Genomic DNA, 17,160 nt, shown 5'->3' with positions numbered 1-17,160 from the left:
ATTTCTGATATTTGTTGACTGAAAAATTGACAATGTTACACACATTGTGTGTTGAGGGGAGCAGAAAGTTTGTGATGTGCCCATTTTTAAAATGTCATGTATTGAGGGGGCAGCACTTTTGTGTACAAAATGGAATTCACTGACTACATCCCCAATAGGAAGGTATAGCCCTCAGTAGATGTTCATTATAATACTAAACCTATTACTTGTAAGCCTACATACCCTTGAGCCGCCAACAGTTTCACATCAAGTACAACGGTTTTTATACCATTTTCCTTTTGATATAATTATACCCTCATCATATAATGTTGGCTTTCTGATGGTAAAATGTATAGATTTTACTTTAGTTACTTCAGTGGGCACCTATTTATTAAGTTTAATAAACTGGTGATCTGATGTTGTCAATCTTCATTTATCCTTGACCTTTGGGACACGGTTCCGATCCTCTGAACTGGCTCGGCCGTTACACAGCTCGTGCCAGCCCAAAACTCTTGATCTAAGACTCTGCCCACAATACCCCTCTCCAGATTACCCCAGATCTCGTTTGCTGTTCTTGTTGCAAAGATGCATCAGCCAGGTATTCTCTTCAGTTAAGTACATTTTTCATAGTTTTCCTTAGTTTTTTCATAGTTTCTTCTCTTTTTCCACTGTACAATTACTTTTTTTTTTCAAAACATTCTTTATTTCATTTTATAATTAACAAAATAAACAATCACACAATATAGCAGGTGATAGACAACAGATGTTCTGTATAAGCGTTATTATACAAAAAAAACAACCTAATAACCTATATACATAAGTGCCATTAACTATGATAAGGAAAACAGAATCCTGCTGCAAAGAGAGAAAAAGAATAAGACGACTCCAAATAACAAACATAAAAATATACCAACAAAGAGAGAGAGAAAAAAAAACTTAGTGCATATATTATCAAAACCCTCCTCCGTATCTCTTGATAAACATAAAATAATAAGGCAAAGCCCATGTCAAGGTGCAATATGGAGGGATTACTTTAAAATTAAGGGGGACATCAATGACCAGATTATGAAAATAAACTATACTTAAGTATGAATAAAAGAGGGTATCTCAATCATCTGTTAACAGAAGGAAGATAAAATCCCAAAGTTTTTGATAAGCCGCTCGCTTGCGAGGGCCTATTATTATCATTTTTTGGGAGGTAATGTATTTAATTGCCAGAATTCTAAATTCCCTCCACGATAACTTTGATCGATCCATCCAGTGTTTAGTAATATAGAATTTTATTAGAAGACATAGGGTGATAAGTGCTCTAAATCTGAGAGATGTCATGCTAATCCTAGTAACATGCAGTAAGGCCATTTCCCAAGATAAGGTAGATTTATGGTAGCCCATTTTGTCGAGCCTTACCTTAAGAGAACACCATAAGCTGTGGGAGTATCTACAGAAATATATGTGAATGATATCAGCGGGGGAGTATGAGCAACTGGAACACCGAGAGGATACAGATGCGTTAAATTTATTTAGGTGGACTGGAGTTAAATATAGGTTATTAATAATCATGAATTGGGTGTAAGTAAATTTCTTAAAAGGGGAATATTTAAGTGTAGACTTTATTGACATAATTTTCTGTTGAGGAGAGAAATTAGCTCCTTGTTGATCCCAGTATTCTGCAAAGATGATTTTCCCTTTATTTAGGCAAGTGGAAAAGGATTTATAAGATACAGAGAGCATATTTTTACTGGATAATAGTCGTGCTACTGTATCAATCTCAGTATCCGAGCTGGGAAACTTTTGGAGAAAAAATGATGTGAGATTGTTAACTGTCTTAAGATAATGATATATGCTTTGGACAAAGATAGAGCTTCCCTAAGTTCTGTTAACGAGAGGTGCTTAAACGTATATAAGTCCCATAAGGTATAATCTTTAATCAATGGAAAGTTGTTTAAGTTAATCATTTTATTGTTCATTTTTAAATTTGGATTGAGATGGAAAGGTTGAAATAATAAGAGAGCTTTAACTAAATTCAAGGAATGGAAAAGATCTTGACAGGTTTTGATTAAACCCTTTAGAGTATTATATAGTTTTAATTCTTTAAGGATAGATTTACTCAGGAATGGCAAGGATTTAAGGTTAATATCATTACTGATCACATGGTTATACCACATTTTAATCCATAAGGGTGACCATGAAGAAAAGTTTGGAAGATGGTTGGCAATAGCAAATATTCTATTAGTATGAACAATTCTATAATAGAGTATGAAGTTGGGCATCGCCATACCCCCCAAAAATTTAGGTAGTGTAAGTCTATGATATGAAATTCTGACTGATTTAGGGTACCAGACAAATTTTGCAATGTCTTTATGAATCCTGTTAAGGAAAGTAATTGTGACCGGGGATAGAGAAGAATTAAAAAGATAAAGCATTTTGGAAAGTATATTCATTTTGACAATAGAAACTTTTGAAAGCATAGAAAGCTTTAAATGCTGCCATCTTGAAATGTCCTGGGAGATAGAGATCCATAACTTTGACATGTTAGATTGTAAAAGAGAGGAATATGAGTGATCATATGAGATCCCTAAATAATTAAGAGAATAGTTGATATGGAAGGATAGATCTGGAAATAAATGCTGTCTATGTGCTGTAGGGTTGATCGGGAAAACAAAGGATTTATTTATATTAACTTTGTAATCAGAAATAGAGACAAAATTATTCAGAGAATTAACTATTTTCATAGCGTCAGATGTAGGGTGCATAAAATAAAGATTAAGATTGTCTGCAAAGGCTGTGAAGCTAATATTAGTGTTGCTAATTCTAGGAATAGAGTGATAAGTTTTCTGAACTAAAAACAAAAGAAAGGCTTCTAAGTATAAATTGAACAGTAGAGGAGAGAGAGGGCATCCCTGACTAGTGCCATTTGTAATCTTTATGTGTTGAGAATATTTTTTATTTATGTATAAACGAGTGTATGAACTATTATATAGGATCTTAATCAACTTAATAAAATCAGGGGGGAGATCAAATTTCAATAAAACCAAAAATAAAAAATTCCAGTTTACCCGGTCAAATGCCTTACAAGCATCCAACACCAAAGCATACTTAGGCTTCCTTTCTTTTTTGGATATATTTATTATAGTTTCTAGTGTTAAGGGATTGTCCATGTATGTCTGCTGGCCATAAATCCAGCTTGCTCTGGGGAAATTAAGTCGTTCATAATTTTTTAAGCCTATTAGCGAGTATGGAAGAAAAGAATTTTATATCAACATTCATAAGGGATATCGGTCTATAGCTGTTGACATTAGTATTATCTGAAGTGTTTTTAGGGATCAAAATGGTTTTGGAGTAATTAATGTATAAGTCCATTATACCTTTACTAGAAAAAGATTTAAATAGTTCTAATAGGACAGGAACCAGGGTATCCTTAAACGTTTTATAAAAATCAGATGAATATCCATCTGGGCCAGGGGCTTTCCCTGACTTGAGGTTACCTATGGCATCCAGAATTTCATTCTTGGATATCAGAGCTGATAAAAGGTCCTTCTGTAATTTGGTTATTTTTGGGAAGGTAATCTCATTTAGAAATTTTTCCATCTCCTCCTTTGAAGGAAGCAAGTTATTGCTTGCATAGATTTCCGAGTATATTTGGTAAAATAGATGAATAATCTGTTCATCAGATCTATAAATCATGTTATTGTGTTGGATGCAGGATATTCTGGGGGACCTGGGTGTGTTAAGAATTATTCTGGTGAGGGCACTGGAGGGGGTTTGTAGATACTCTGAAAATTTCGAGATATAACAGAATTCTTGGATAGATAAATTTGATTGATGGTGTTCAAACAGTTCTTTTTGTTTAAATTGTAACTCCTTTTTAGTAGTTAAAGAGTAATTATCTAAAAGTTTGTCCTCCAAGGATTTGATCTCAGAAGTTAGAACTGTCAGCTTAATATTACGTAATTTTTTAAGAAACCTAGCTTTCCTGATAAGGATTCCCCTAATTACAGCCTTCCCTGCTGCCCATCTAATATCAAAAGGAATATCCCCATCATGCAATGCCCCAAATAGGTCATTAAGTGTATCTTTAATTTCTATGATTAGAGACTGTTCTTTTAATTGAAGGTCTTGATACCTACCCATAACTATTTCAGATCATCTGCCAATAACAGCAAAAATAAAAACACAGGGTATTGAAATAAAAATGAGACACTGGTGCTTTTCCACCTATCTGTTGAAAAGAGAGGAATTTAAGGAATGGGTAGAGGAGATTATTCAGGAGCTATTATGTCATAAACAAGGACATAGACAATCTCCAAACACTCAACCCCAGTCAATTCGGATTTGTCAGGGGCAGATTTTGCCTATTGAACCTAGTTGACTTCTTTGAGACTGCCACCAAAGCCCTGGATGAGGGAAAGTCAGTACATACAGCTTACCTTGACCTGGCCAAGGCCTTTGACATAATCCTCCACTTGGGCATCATCAAAAAGCTAACACAACTCGGTGTTAATCCCTATCTTTTCTGATGGGTGGCCAACTGGCTCACAGATGCCATCACCTCCAACAGCAGACCTGTCACTAATGGTGTTCCCCAGGGACCATCTACTATTTGGCTTCTACTTTTCAGAGGTCCAGGCAAAGACAAAGGGCCTGTGGCTAACCAAGTTTGTGGATGACTGTAAGTTGGGTGCTGTCATTGACTCCACAAATGATGTTAACATACTGCAAGAGGGTCTCACAGCTACAAATAATTGGTGCCAAAGTCATGGTCTTAAGTTAAACAAAAAAATGTATTATCATACCATTCATCAAAAACATGGCCCCTACTGATTACCACATCAATGGCAACCCCCTAAGCACACAACCTGTGGTGAGAGGCATGGGTACTCGGGTTGAAAACTATCTCAAATTTGACCATCATGTAGTGGCAGTGGTCAGAAAAGCCTTTTACTTGGTACATCTCATAAGTAAAGGGATTGCATCCAGAAAAAAGGAGGTTATTACCTCTCTGTATCCCTCCCTCATTAGACCCATAATTGAGTGTAATGCCCCATTTGGTATGTACCTCTGCAAACACCTGTGCCAAATGGAAAGGCCACAGAAATACCTCACAAAGAGAATCCATGACCTCCAACACATGTTCTATGCGGACAGGCTCAAATCACTATCACTTTACTCGGTATCATACAGATTGCTCAGAGGTGATCTGTGTCTCACCTACAAGGCAATATCGGACCCTACCCTACTAGAGATGCTCCATATCCGTAAGTCTAACTCCTCGCGCATTACCCGCTTGATAGACCTAAATCTAATATGCAACATCAACAAAACCTGCTGGAGAGACAGGTTTGTCTCCCAGAGACTGCCTTGACTCTGGAATAGACTTTCCATACATGTCAAACAGAGTACCTTGCTGACCTTCTTCAAGCGCAACCTTGACGAGTGGATGGGAACCACAAATTTGTCCCAGGGGTTTCACCTTTGTCCCTTATTGACAGGAGAGACAGGTGCTGACTGAGGTTTCTTTTTGGGGATAAACTCTTCACTAGGCTTGTAAGGGCCCCAGGGCCATTAGCATAGTAACTTCCTATGATCCTATGACTAGACAGGATAGAAATTTCTTCTGAAAATATAGCTAGGGAGTGGGATAAATTTAAGGTGGAGTTTAAAAATAGAGTGGAAATAAAAGAAAGGGAGCTATGGTTAAGAAGTAACAAGAATTATTTAGAGGGACTGACAAATGTCAAAGTATTGCAGAATAAGAGGAATCTTGCAGAACAAGAAGAGGATCAACTGCAGAACGCTACAAAGAAAATAAGGGATTGCCTTGATAATATGCATGAGCTTAGAAAGATTGCTGTTAAGCAACTGTTTTTTGATAATAGCACTAAAGCACAAAAACTTTTAACGCAAGGACTTAGGCAACAGAAAGTAAAAAGGGCTGTCACCAAGCTTAGGGAGCCTATAACTATGAAGGTAACAAGAGATCCCTTACAGGTATTAGAAATACTTTGGAAATTCTATGAAAGAATGTATAAAGCAGAGAAATATGAAAATCAAGAAAAGACACAAATGGAAATGTTTATGGAAGAATTAAATATGCCAAGGTGAGAGGTAGAGGAGGCTCAATTAATAACAGGATAGGAGGAGATGAGATTAAAAATTGTGATGTATAACCAATCTACAGGAAAGTCCCCAGGAATAGATGGTATTCCTGTGGAATTTTGGAAGTTAGGAGGAAAAAACTGATAAAGATCGGGAAGGTTTTGTTTAACAGTATCTTAACAGGAGAAGTACCACTATCCTGGAAGAAAGTGGTGGTAACTGTAATACCTAAAGAGGGTAAAGATCCATTGGATCCAGCTTCATACAGGCTCATTTCAATACTATTCCATGATTATAAAGTGTTCGTGTCTATAATGGCTAAAAGAATCGCAAAACTGATAGATATGGATCATTGTGCTTTTGAGGAGGGAGGCAAACATTTCACAACATTAACATGACATTGATGATCCAGAGGGAAGCAGAATGTAAGAAAATGCCCTTATTGTTGGTGGGACTTGATGCAGAGAAAGCATTTGAGAGAGTAAGCTGGGACTTTGTGAGCAAGGCAATGGAAGCATTTGCATTTTCTGAAAAAATATAAGGTTGATTAGGAGAATATATGAGGGATCGGAGACAAAAATTAAAGTGGATGTGGTCCTCTCTGATAATTTCTGCTTGAGCAGAGGAACCATTCAGGGGTGTCCTCTTTCCCCTTTGTTATTTGCTTTACATTTAGAACCATTGGCAAAAAAATAAGGGACTCAGAAATTTAAGGGTATAATTGATACGGCAGTCAAGAAAACATGGCTTTATTTGCAGATGATATTATTTTGTACCTAACAAAACCAGAAAAAGACATTACAGTGCTGTGGAACATTTTGAGACAGTTTCAGATCTTTTTGGGATACAAAATGAATGAAGCTAAAACAAAGGCCATAGCGGTAAATTATGTACCCACACATGAAGTGGTTCAGGAATACCCATATTTATGGGGACAAGATAAATATTATTTGTATGGATTTAAAATGATTCTAGTGTTCACAGTTATGGCTCGTATACACAGCACAAGCAGAAAACTATAATTCAAAGTAGAAAGGAATGATGATGAAGGGGGAGGCTCAAGAAACAGAGGCTGGGATTTTGAATGCAGGCCTTTAAGGAGAACAACAATAATCATGCAGAATATTATATCCATAAAGTAGCCATAAGTACTCTGAGAACTAAACCAACATGGGAATGGAGAAAGGAGATTCTGCCAATAGGGATGACTGCAATTAGGGGTACAGACAGTAGGCAAGAGGGGGCTGGAATTTATTGGAGAAAACTGGCAAAGGAACTAAGGTATTTGGAGCAAATAACTAGAGAGGGAAAGATGATAGAATGGGAAGAGGCCAAGAATTTATTTAGACTGCAGATTAGAGATTGCTTTCCCTATCAGTTAAGCCATGATAAAGGACAAATTATTATTCCAGGGATAAAAACCCAACCATGAATATTCCTGGGTGACTCTCTGTCACAGCTGAAAATTGGCTTTGTTCCAAGTTGGACTTTCCCGGTAAACAAATGTTAAATAAAATAAATATAAATTGGCTCCCAGAAAGCAAAAAAGTGTAAAAACTTCTCATATTCTCCTTGCTGATGATTTAAAAATATATAGCTCACCAGATGAGGAACTGAAAGCACAACTGCAAGTAATCAAAACTTTTCAGATAATATAAGAATGTCATTTGGTCTTGATAAATGTGCATAAGCAACCTTTAAAGCAGGAAAGCTGCAGCACCAAGAAAACATCAGTTTGGGACAAGAATGTGATATAAAAGAACTTGAGCAAGAGGGGGCATATAAATATTTGAGCATACAGTCACCTGGGCAAACCAGGAGGATCCCTTAGAATCATGTTCTCCAAATTCTCAAGTGCCTTTAACACCATCCAACCAGACAGGCTGGGGAGTAAGCTGTCAGGAATCAATGTGGATGCTCCATTAGTTTCATGGATCCTGGATTATCTGGGCAGAAGCCAAAGTAGCTCCAATTGCAGAAAAGATCAAAGAGAACAGATTACAGTGGTTCAGACACATGTGCAGAAAAGCAGCAGACAATCTGGTGAGGAAGATTCGGGACAGACAGGAAGAAGGTAAGAGGAAACGAGGACGTCCAGCAAAGAGGTGGATGGATTGTGTAAGAGAAGATCTGTGACAGTCAGGCATGAGTGTTGAAGAAGGCAGGAGTGTGGAATTGAATCAAGAGGAGATGGTGACAGTTAACACAATACCCCGACCCCTTCTATAAAAAAAAATGGGAAAAAGGGGGATGTTGATGATGATGATGATGATGATTGGAGAACATCCCATAATCTTTCCAATGGGTGTCATGGGATGTTTTACATCCAGCTGAACTAGTACCAACTCAGGTGGTTGGGACTTGACCTTAACATCTTATCCAAAGGATGACCCACTCAGCAGTGCAGCACCCCCATCATCTCCCCATTATAACCCCTTAGCACAAAGAGGTGTCAATCTAAATACATTCAAGTAACTATATGGTAAAAAATTATGTACTTTTGCCAGGAGTTTTTGATCCTATCTTTAGCTGCCCTATCACATTATATGCTTAGGAGGCAATTTTAGGTTCTTATATGATTCAAACAATAGGTCATGAATTCCAGCAAGGGCTGTCCTTCTATACTTTGGCTTTCAACCTTCACACCCTCCCTGCCATGAATAAAAGCATTAATTTCTCATCTTCCATCCACCCATATTATTTTCCTATGACACCACATTAACACAAAATCTCATTTATCCAGGACTTGTGCCCACTCTAACATACAGGCCAAGAAAATTAGTGGACGTTACCAACACAGGAGGCACTATATCACCAGCAATCATTTAACTGAAAACCATTTAACTGAGAACTCTGGAAAGGGGTTCTGTTCCACCTGTGAATCTATCTCATGTACTGATCCTAAAATAATTGAAAGTCTCTCCACCTAGCTATTCTTTTATGACAGCCAACCCAGACTGATCTAGAAAACACAGTATATTTTTGTCTTTCCACTTTAATCTAAATTTATTTATTTCACCAACATATTTATGTTTATTGAACCTAGCAGAAAGTGTACTACATAAAGCTTTACCCTCACCCATAATCACAATACAATTAAGAATGATCAAATCTCCCTAAAAAATCGGATAAAACTGAGACAACTCTTTATGTAGCCTGCTCAAAATGGCACTTCTTAACTGCTCAAACTGTGGTTATTCTCCTTTTGGGAGGTCAATGAACAATCCAAAGGTCTGCCAAACTTATAAATCCTTCACATCTCCCATTTCACATTGAGAGCAAATACTTCACAACCTTTATACCTTGATGATTCCAGCTTATCCAATAAACAGTCTGACATTGAACTTTAATCAGGGAATTACTCCATAAACCTATCTTCAACACCCCTAAAACAGATTCAGGACATCCTTTCGTGACCCATAAAAATTCACACCAAACTAGAGGGCTATACCTTACCTGACACTCCAAATCCTCTGCATCAAAAGGAAACTGATTTTGTAATGAAATACTTCATGCAGAGAAAGCTACAGTGTACAGATAGAGGTCTGGCATCCCCTCCAAGTTCACCACTTCCCAAAAAAATCTTCCCCCATCCTTTGCAATCCTCCTTCCCCTACCTTCACACACAAACTTCCCACATAAATGCTAAATTGTATCAAACCATTTCTTATCTCTACCAAACAAAGGTAGGTGCCTGATAAGATACTGACTATTTGGAAGGATCCTCATCTGAATCAAATTAATCTTACTCATAAGAGAGTGGACCAGGCTAGACCTCCCCTGCAAAAGAGTTTGAATCAACAGCAATAAATGCTCATAATTTCCTACTACAAGATCATCTTCCTGCTCTCTAACAAATAAGCCCAGAAACCTAACCACAGCTCTTCTAGCAATTAGACCCTCTCTAATAACAGCATCGGTGGGACCACCTCTCAACTGAATTTTTTAGTCCAATTACACTCAAGTCCTAACTGAAATTTGAATTCTTCAAAAATGTCCATATTCCTGAGATTGCCAAATCTAATCTGTCTGTGACTAGCATACAGTCATCAGCAAACATCCTAAAGAATTTCCATTCATAGTCAATAGCTTTTAACAATTCACTGATTCTTTGTGCCAGCACTTCAAAAGCCGAGATAAATAAAAACAAGGAAAAGGGGCTTTATAGGGCTCTATAAAGTTCTCAAACAACATAGAAATTTCAGCCCTACATACATATCTTCAAAAACCCCAAAGTGAAAAATTCATTTTAGAGAAAATATGCCTTTTTTATCTCAAAAATGTGGCCCCAGCAGGAGGCCACTTATGAACCTGAGCAAGTGAGATAACGTCCCAAAAAACAGCAATCAATAAATAGCTGAAGGATTTTTTCTGGGAGGGGAAGACAGCAAAAGTCATGTGGGATAAGGTGATTCTTGCAACAAAAGAAAACTGGCAACCTTTGCTGTGAGCTACAATCCTTTATTCCATAAAGCACTTTTTGTTCAAATACAATCCTTGAACTACTTCAGATGGATTAGTCAGATACTAAAAGCATTTAAATACTGTTTCAAATTAGTCAAATGGTATCAGCTGTAAATGTAAAAATTTAAAGTTATATTACCCTTTATACTTAATGGTTAAAATCATTCCTCATTGTACCATTTAAAAAACATTACCACCTATATAAATTCATTAAGAATAATACTAAGAACAATAAGCCTTTCTATTAATATCAAATGCAAGTTACCTATATTACTATGAATAATAATAATTCCCTAAAATTATTTAAAATACAAAAATAATAATAAAATAACATATGTTCCAGCAGCTGCGATACATTTCACATCTCAAAAGATTATGACATGAATTTAACCTTGTTTGAAGACATTTAACGAACTTAAACATACTACCTACATAAACTTTTCATTTTTAATATTGGCATAATTGAGCACATTTCATTCAAACCAGGTTCATTATATGCTTACAAACGTATTTGCCATATTAGTTCGAGCCTTTCAAGTTCTAATTCAGTTGGCCCCCCCTCATATTTGTTGGAACTTGGTCTAAAACCCAAAATTTAAATTCATGTTCAGGGCATTCTTGGATATGTTTAGCTAATGCATTATCCTGGCTAAATTTTTTGATACTGTATATATGATCATATATTCTATCCCTCAATCTCCGTTTTGTTTTGCCAATATAATACGTAGGACAGTGCTGACACTTAGCTAAATATACGACCATTTTGGAATTACAATTATATTTACCTCTACTATACAATACTTTCTTATTGTGAATAACTATTGATAATCCCACTTGAATATATTTACAATAAGGGCATCCCAAACATTGTTGCATGCCCTTATATTTAATATGCATATTTTGAATATTTTCAAATAAATTCCTGAAATTTCTATCTCTCTTCATGACAAATTTAGGAGTTGATCCTAATTTCTCCAATAACTCTTTATCTTGTGTAATGATGCTCCAGTTTTTACATACTATATTCCTAATATATCGAAAGTCCATATTAACCGTGACAACAAAATTTACATTTATATTGTTAACTCTGTTGTCATTAGGTAATATTTCCTGTATTAGTTCTGGAGTATTATTAGAGAGCACCTCCACTAAATTACTATCCATTCTATTTTGATCTAGGATAGGTTTATACATTCCACTAACTCTTTTATCTATCACTTCAGTTATAATTTCATCTAAAAGGCCATCAGGGTATGCTCTTTTAGTAAACATTTGTCTTAACAAATTACATTCAGAGAAAAATTCTTCCTCTTTAGTAATCATGTGTGCTGCCCTAACCAACTGTCCTTTAATCACCGACTTTTTTTGATGGAAAGGGTGCACGCTTGAGAAGTGGAGAAATGTGTTAGAATAAGAAGGTTTTCTATATATCTTCACTTCAAATTTCTTATCAATATCATTTTAATCAGTAGAATGTCTAAATATGCTATTTCCTGTTCATGAAAGTTATATGTAAACTCCAAAAATTCAGTAGTTTCATTAAAATATTCTACCATTATTTCAGCTTGGTCCTTATTACCTTTGAAAAGAATGAATATATCATCCAAAAATCGGGTAAAGTATGCTATTTGTGACTTTATGTGGTCTATATTAAATATATAATTATGTTCCCAGTGGTTCATTACCAAATTGGCGAAGCTAGCGCCACATGGGGACCCCATTGCCACTCCTTTTGTTTGATGGTAAAAGTTATTTTTGAAATGGATATAATTATGTGATAATACAATATCCAATAATTCTTCTATCAATGATATTTCTGTTACTGGAGCACCCTTATTCTTAAGGTTAAGGGAAACCCATTCAATACCTAGGTCTTGGGGTATTGACGTATATAAATCTCTTACATCAATTGTAAGAAAATTGCATTTATCATCAAATTCTATTTCATTCATCTTCTCCAAAAATGACCATGAGTCTTTACATATTCCTACCTCGTTAGTTACATATTTCTTAAGTGATGAGTCTATTACCTTTGCACATGCATAGGTTGCAGAATTCCTGCCATCTACAATAGGTCTAAGGGGGGGATTTGTCAGATTTTTATGAATTTTAGGGACTCCAAAAATCGTAGGGGCTACAGGTGCTGGCATAATCATATAATTGAACATATTCAAATTAATTCACCCTTCTATGAATAAATCATTAATATATATTTTTATTCTCTGGTTAGCTTGATTATATTCATTGAGCAAAGCTTTTACATAAGAATCAGATGCTAACAAATATTCAGTTTTATTCTCATAATCAATTGGGTCCATAAAAACTAATCCACACCCCCTTATCAGGCTTCATAATTCTGACTTTAGACTGTTTCAAAAATTCAATACATTCTTGTTCATAATTTATTAAATTCCCTTCAGAGGTTAATGCCCTTTTCCATACATTATGATGTCTAAAATCCAATTTGCATACTTTTTCAAAAGTATACAGTAAATTGTGATTCTTCCAATAGAACAAGGCAGATTGGGATTGCCTGAGTTGAAGGGGTAATATTTTTTCCCTCAGCTGCTGATCACTTCATGTACCTTGCCTGCTACTACCTATATTTCCTGTTTCCCTCTCAGTTCTCCTTGCTTACTAATGGTGACACCTCAATGTGACCATTCAACAGGAGGGCCTTCCACTTAGAAGGAAGTCAATAGTTTTTCTATGGGTTTCTGCTGTTCTGCAGTTTGTAGAATAATGAGGATTAAGCCTTGGTAATGTATTTATGAATTGCACTCTAATCTAGAAAGCTCTTCCTGGGATGGGTATACAATGCATGGTCTAAGGGATGGTTCCTGTCATCAAGGGTGATGTACCCTTAAAATCCAGTCTGTCCTGAAAGCAGACACCTTCTCTATGGTTTCTAGTTTCCACCAGAGACATGTGACACAAAATGTATCCCCTGAGCATGCTACTCCATCCCACCTCCAGAGAGAGAGGCAAACAGTTATAGCCTCATCATATCTCCACATCTCAGCCAGTTTTTCCAGTATTTGGACTAATAATTAATCAGCTAAGTCATAATTATGGCTCATTTCCTCTATGCCATGGAGCTGTGGAAGGAAAATTATTAGTGCAAGACATCCTCATAATCACCTGAGTCTGCCCTGAAACACAGCAGGGCCACCCCTAGAAGGGTGGCCTCACCAACTGAGAAATACTGCTTTACTTGTGAGTGTCCCTAAAGCCCAGGATAAATCCTTGCATCTATCTGCCTCTTTTTGGTTCATCCTCCACTCTTCTATGAGAGCACTAGTTACCTTCTAGGGATGTGATACTGACTCATGCTTACGTTTGAGGTCTGTTACTTTCTGGTTATATGGGATGGACTCATGCTTATGTTCATGGTCTGTTACTTATTAGATATGTAGGACTGACTTGTGGTTATGTTCAAGGTTGCCCAGTATCACTCTGAAGGTTATTGTGCCTTTTTATTTTATGTAATCCCAGTTAACATTGCTCAAATGCTAATCCCTGAAATGTCCTTGTAATGCTTCAGGCTCTGACACCACATTTTTTATTTTTTATTTTATTTTACATTTGATAACTGGGAAAGTCTGACTGGACACAGGTCCATTTTCAGTGGAAGCCCAAGGAGGTAAGCTCCAAACAAACATACATAGAATAACAGGCAATTACATGGAACATTTGTTTCATGTTATGAGAGCTTTCATTGCATACACACAAGGAGATTATACATACAGTATGGAATACATTAAATTAACAGTTCATACAAAAGTCAAACATTGATCTGCTCTTATAATAACTCCAGCCTGTTTATTTATATCTAGTAAATATTACATTTACAGGAAGCGTGTCTGCTGCTGCATTTAAGGAACTTATTCAGTAGTTCCGTGTCTGGATTCCTGCAAAAATCAATACACCTGAGATCCAGTCTCCAGCTACATTTTCACATTGTACAATAAAACAGTGCTATCTCTTTAGAAAGTAGAAGAAAGTGCTGGCATGCATTGCTGGCCTCAGAAACATCATTTAGAATAGCCCATATTTGGAGGTTACATCTTACACAGAAGCCCTGTAAGCAAGTGGGGTTCATATACTTCAGAATGATGTTTCAGTTTGTATAAAAGCAGACACTATGGTTAGCTTAAACACAGAAAATGCTAATTTTAAATGCATATTTATTGAATCTTCTTGTTTTATTTTGTCTTCACTGTTATGTTACTTAGTAAATAAATCTGCAACATGATTTTTTTTTTTACAGTTTTATTGTCATGTGTTAAATAAAACTTGAATATCAAAAATTCCATTGATACTATTATACCCAATGTTACACTCTCACCTGATAACAGTTACACCTGCTACAATCCTGAGCAATAGACTCTGATGAGGTAGACAGCAGGTATGATAGAAACTCTGATGAGTTCACAGCAGATATGATTCAGACTCTGATGAGGTCACAGCAGGTATGAAACAGACTCTGATGAGATCACAGCAGGTATGATACCGACTCTGATGAGGTCACAGCAGGTATGATACAGGTGCTGGGTGAGATGGGGAGAAATGGCTCCTGAGGTTATTCATAGCAGTAAGGAGAGGAATGTGTATCCCAGATGAGTGGAGAATAAGCATTATAGTGCAAATGTACCAAAACAAAAGGGAAATCCACAACGGCGGGCAGTACAGAGATATGTCACACTGTATAAAATTGCTGAAGAGTGATTGAAATGAATTTGCAGAATAGTAGAAAGTAAGATGGGAGATGAGCAGTTTCGATTCAAATCAGGATGAGGAAAGAGTCCAACTGGGCATGCTTAGACTTGGATAAAGCATTTGACAGGTCCCATGCGTGGTCATGTGATGGTTCAAAATCCTGGAAACATTGGTAGAATTAGTGCAGGCTATGTTCAAGGAGTCCCATGCACAGTCATGTGATGGGTTAAAGTCCTGGAAACATTGGTAGAATTAGTGTAGGCCGTGATTGGTAGAATTAGTGCAGGCTATGTTCAAGGACCCAATGATACAAGTGCGAAGAGTGTTTGAACTCACAGAGGAGTTCCCAGTGGGAGTGGGTATGCATCAGGGTTCAGCTCTCTGCCCATTGCTGTTTATACTTTGTGATAGACTACAATACATCAGCAAACAGGTCAGAGGGGACAGATCAACAAACTTGCTGAATGCAGTCAATGTGGCATTACAAGCAAAGGGAATGGAATGCAAAACTGAAGGCACAAGGGATGAGACTGATGGCACATAAGATAGCTGTACTAGGAGCAAATGGGGGAACTCAGAAGAAGATGAGACATGTTAATAGCTTCAAGTATCTTGGGGGAGTGAATGAAGAGAAGGGAAATCTGAATGAGTAAGTCAAAGCTAAAATCAGAGGGGCTGCTGCCAACTGGCACAGAGTGTCAGGTGTAGTGTATGACAGAGGAATGACAAAGAAGTTTAAAAGTAAGGTGTACAAAACAGTGGTGTGACCAGTACTATTGTAAGGTACAGAAACCTGTGCAGTGAAGGCAGAGCAGTTCAGGAAGCTAGAGGTGATAGAGATGAAGTACCTGAGATGGCTGCCAGGTCACTCATTGTTGGACAGATGGAAAAAAACAAGGACATCAGCTCAGAAGCCAAACTAGCTCCAAGTGCAGAGAAGGTCAAAGAGAGCAGATAAGGGTGGTTCGGGCACAGGTGTAGGAAAGCAGAATACAATCTGTTGAAAAAGATTTGGGACAAAAAAGAAGAAGGTTTAAGGAAATGAGGGTGTCCAGCAAACACATGGATTGTTTGAGAGAAGGCTTGCAACATCAGACATGACTGTTGAAGTACCTAGGAGAGTGGCATGAACTGATAGAAATGACAACAGGTGATGTGATACTCTGACCCCGTGTAGAAAAAAGGGGGGTGACGGTGATGCTCCTGATTACAGAATCTTAACTGACATCACAGAATGTTTTTTGCTTGCTCACATGGCATTTAATTAGAAATTATTGTGGAACATATTTTATTTGCTTCTGTAAGTTAAAAATAAGTATTCAAACACCCCACCTTTAGTTATCTATTCCAGAAGGACTCCGTGTAACAAAAAAAAGCACTGCTGGAGCTGTTCCTTAAAACAATAAAGCTTAATTTTCTTACTGCAATCATTGTCACACTACAGCATGCCTGATATTTAAGAAGTACTGATTATGAAATAAAACAAAAAAATTCAGAAAAGTAGTGTTTCACTATATTGTTCAGCTTTGAATTTATTGACTAAAGGTGCATTTTAAATTATGAGGATGGCTCTCTTCTGCCATCTTGTGGTCTTTGCAGGAACAGGCAGCATGAAGTCTTGAATGTTTAGTGGTCAGTGAATCGTGTTAGTGAAAAGACAAAGGGCAGGATTCACGAAGCCTCCGTGTAAGAGATACAAGGCTTACATGGAGGCTGCAGTTAAACGGTGTGACGTCAGCATGTCATGCATATGCATGAGGGCAAGCTGAATCACACCGAAGGCTAACACGGTACGTGGAAGACAGTAGGGGGCGTGTCCGTAGGCCGAGCCCTGCAAGCGGACACACCCCCAGAAGAGTAAAAGTGCCCAAAGTAAACACCCATGACAGAGCGGGGACCCTA

The sequence above is a fragment of the Protopterus annectens genome, chromosome 2.part2 (genome assembly GCF_019279795.1).
Source record: "Protopterus annectens isolate FY-2018-M chromosome 2.part2, PAN1.0, whole genome shotgun sequence".
Taxonomy (NCBI): Eukaryota; Metazoa; Chordata; order Ceratodontiformes; family Protopteridae; genus Protopterus; species Protopterus annectens.
The sequence above is the reverse complement of the archived record's forward strand: the minus strand, read 5'-3'. Positions refer to the sequence as shown.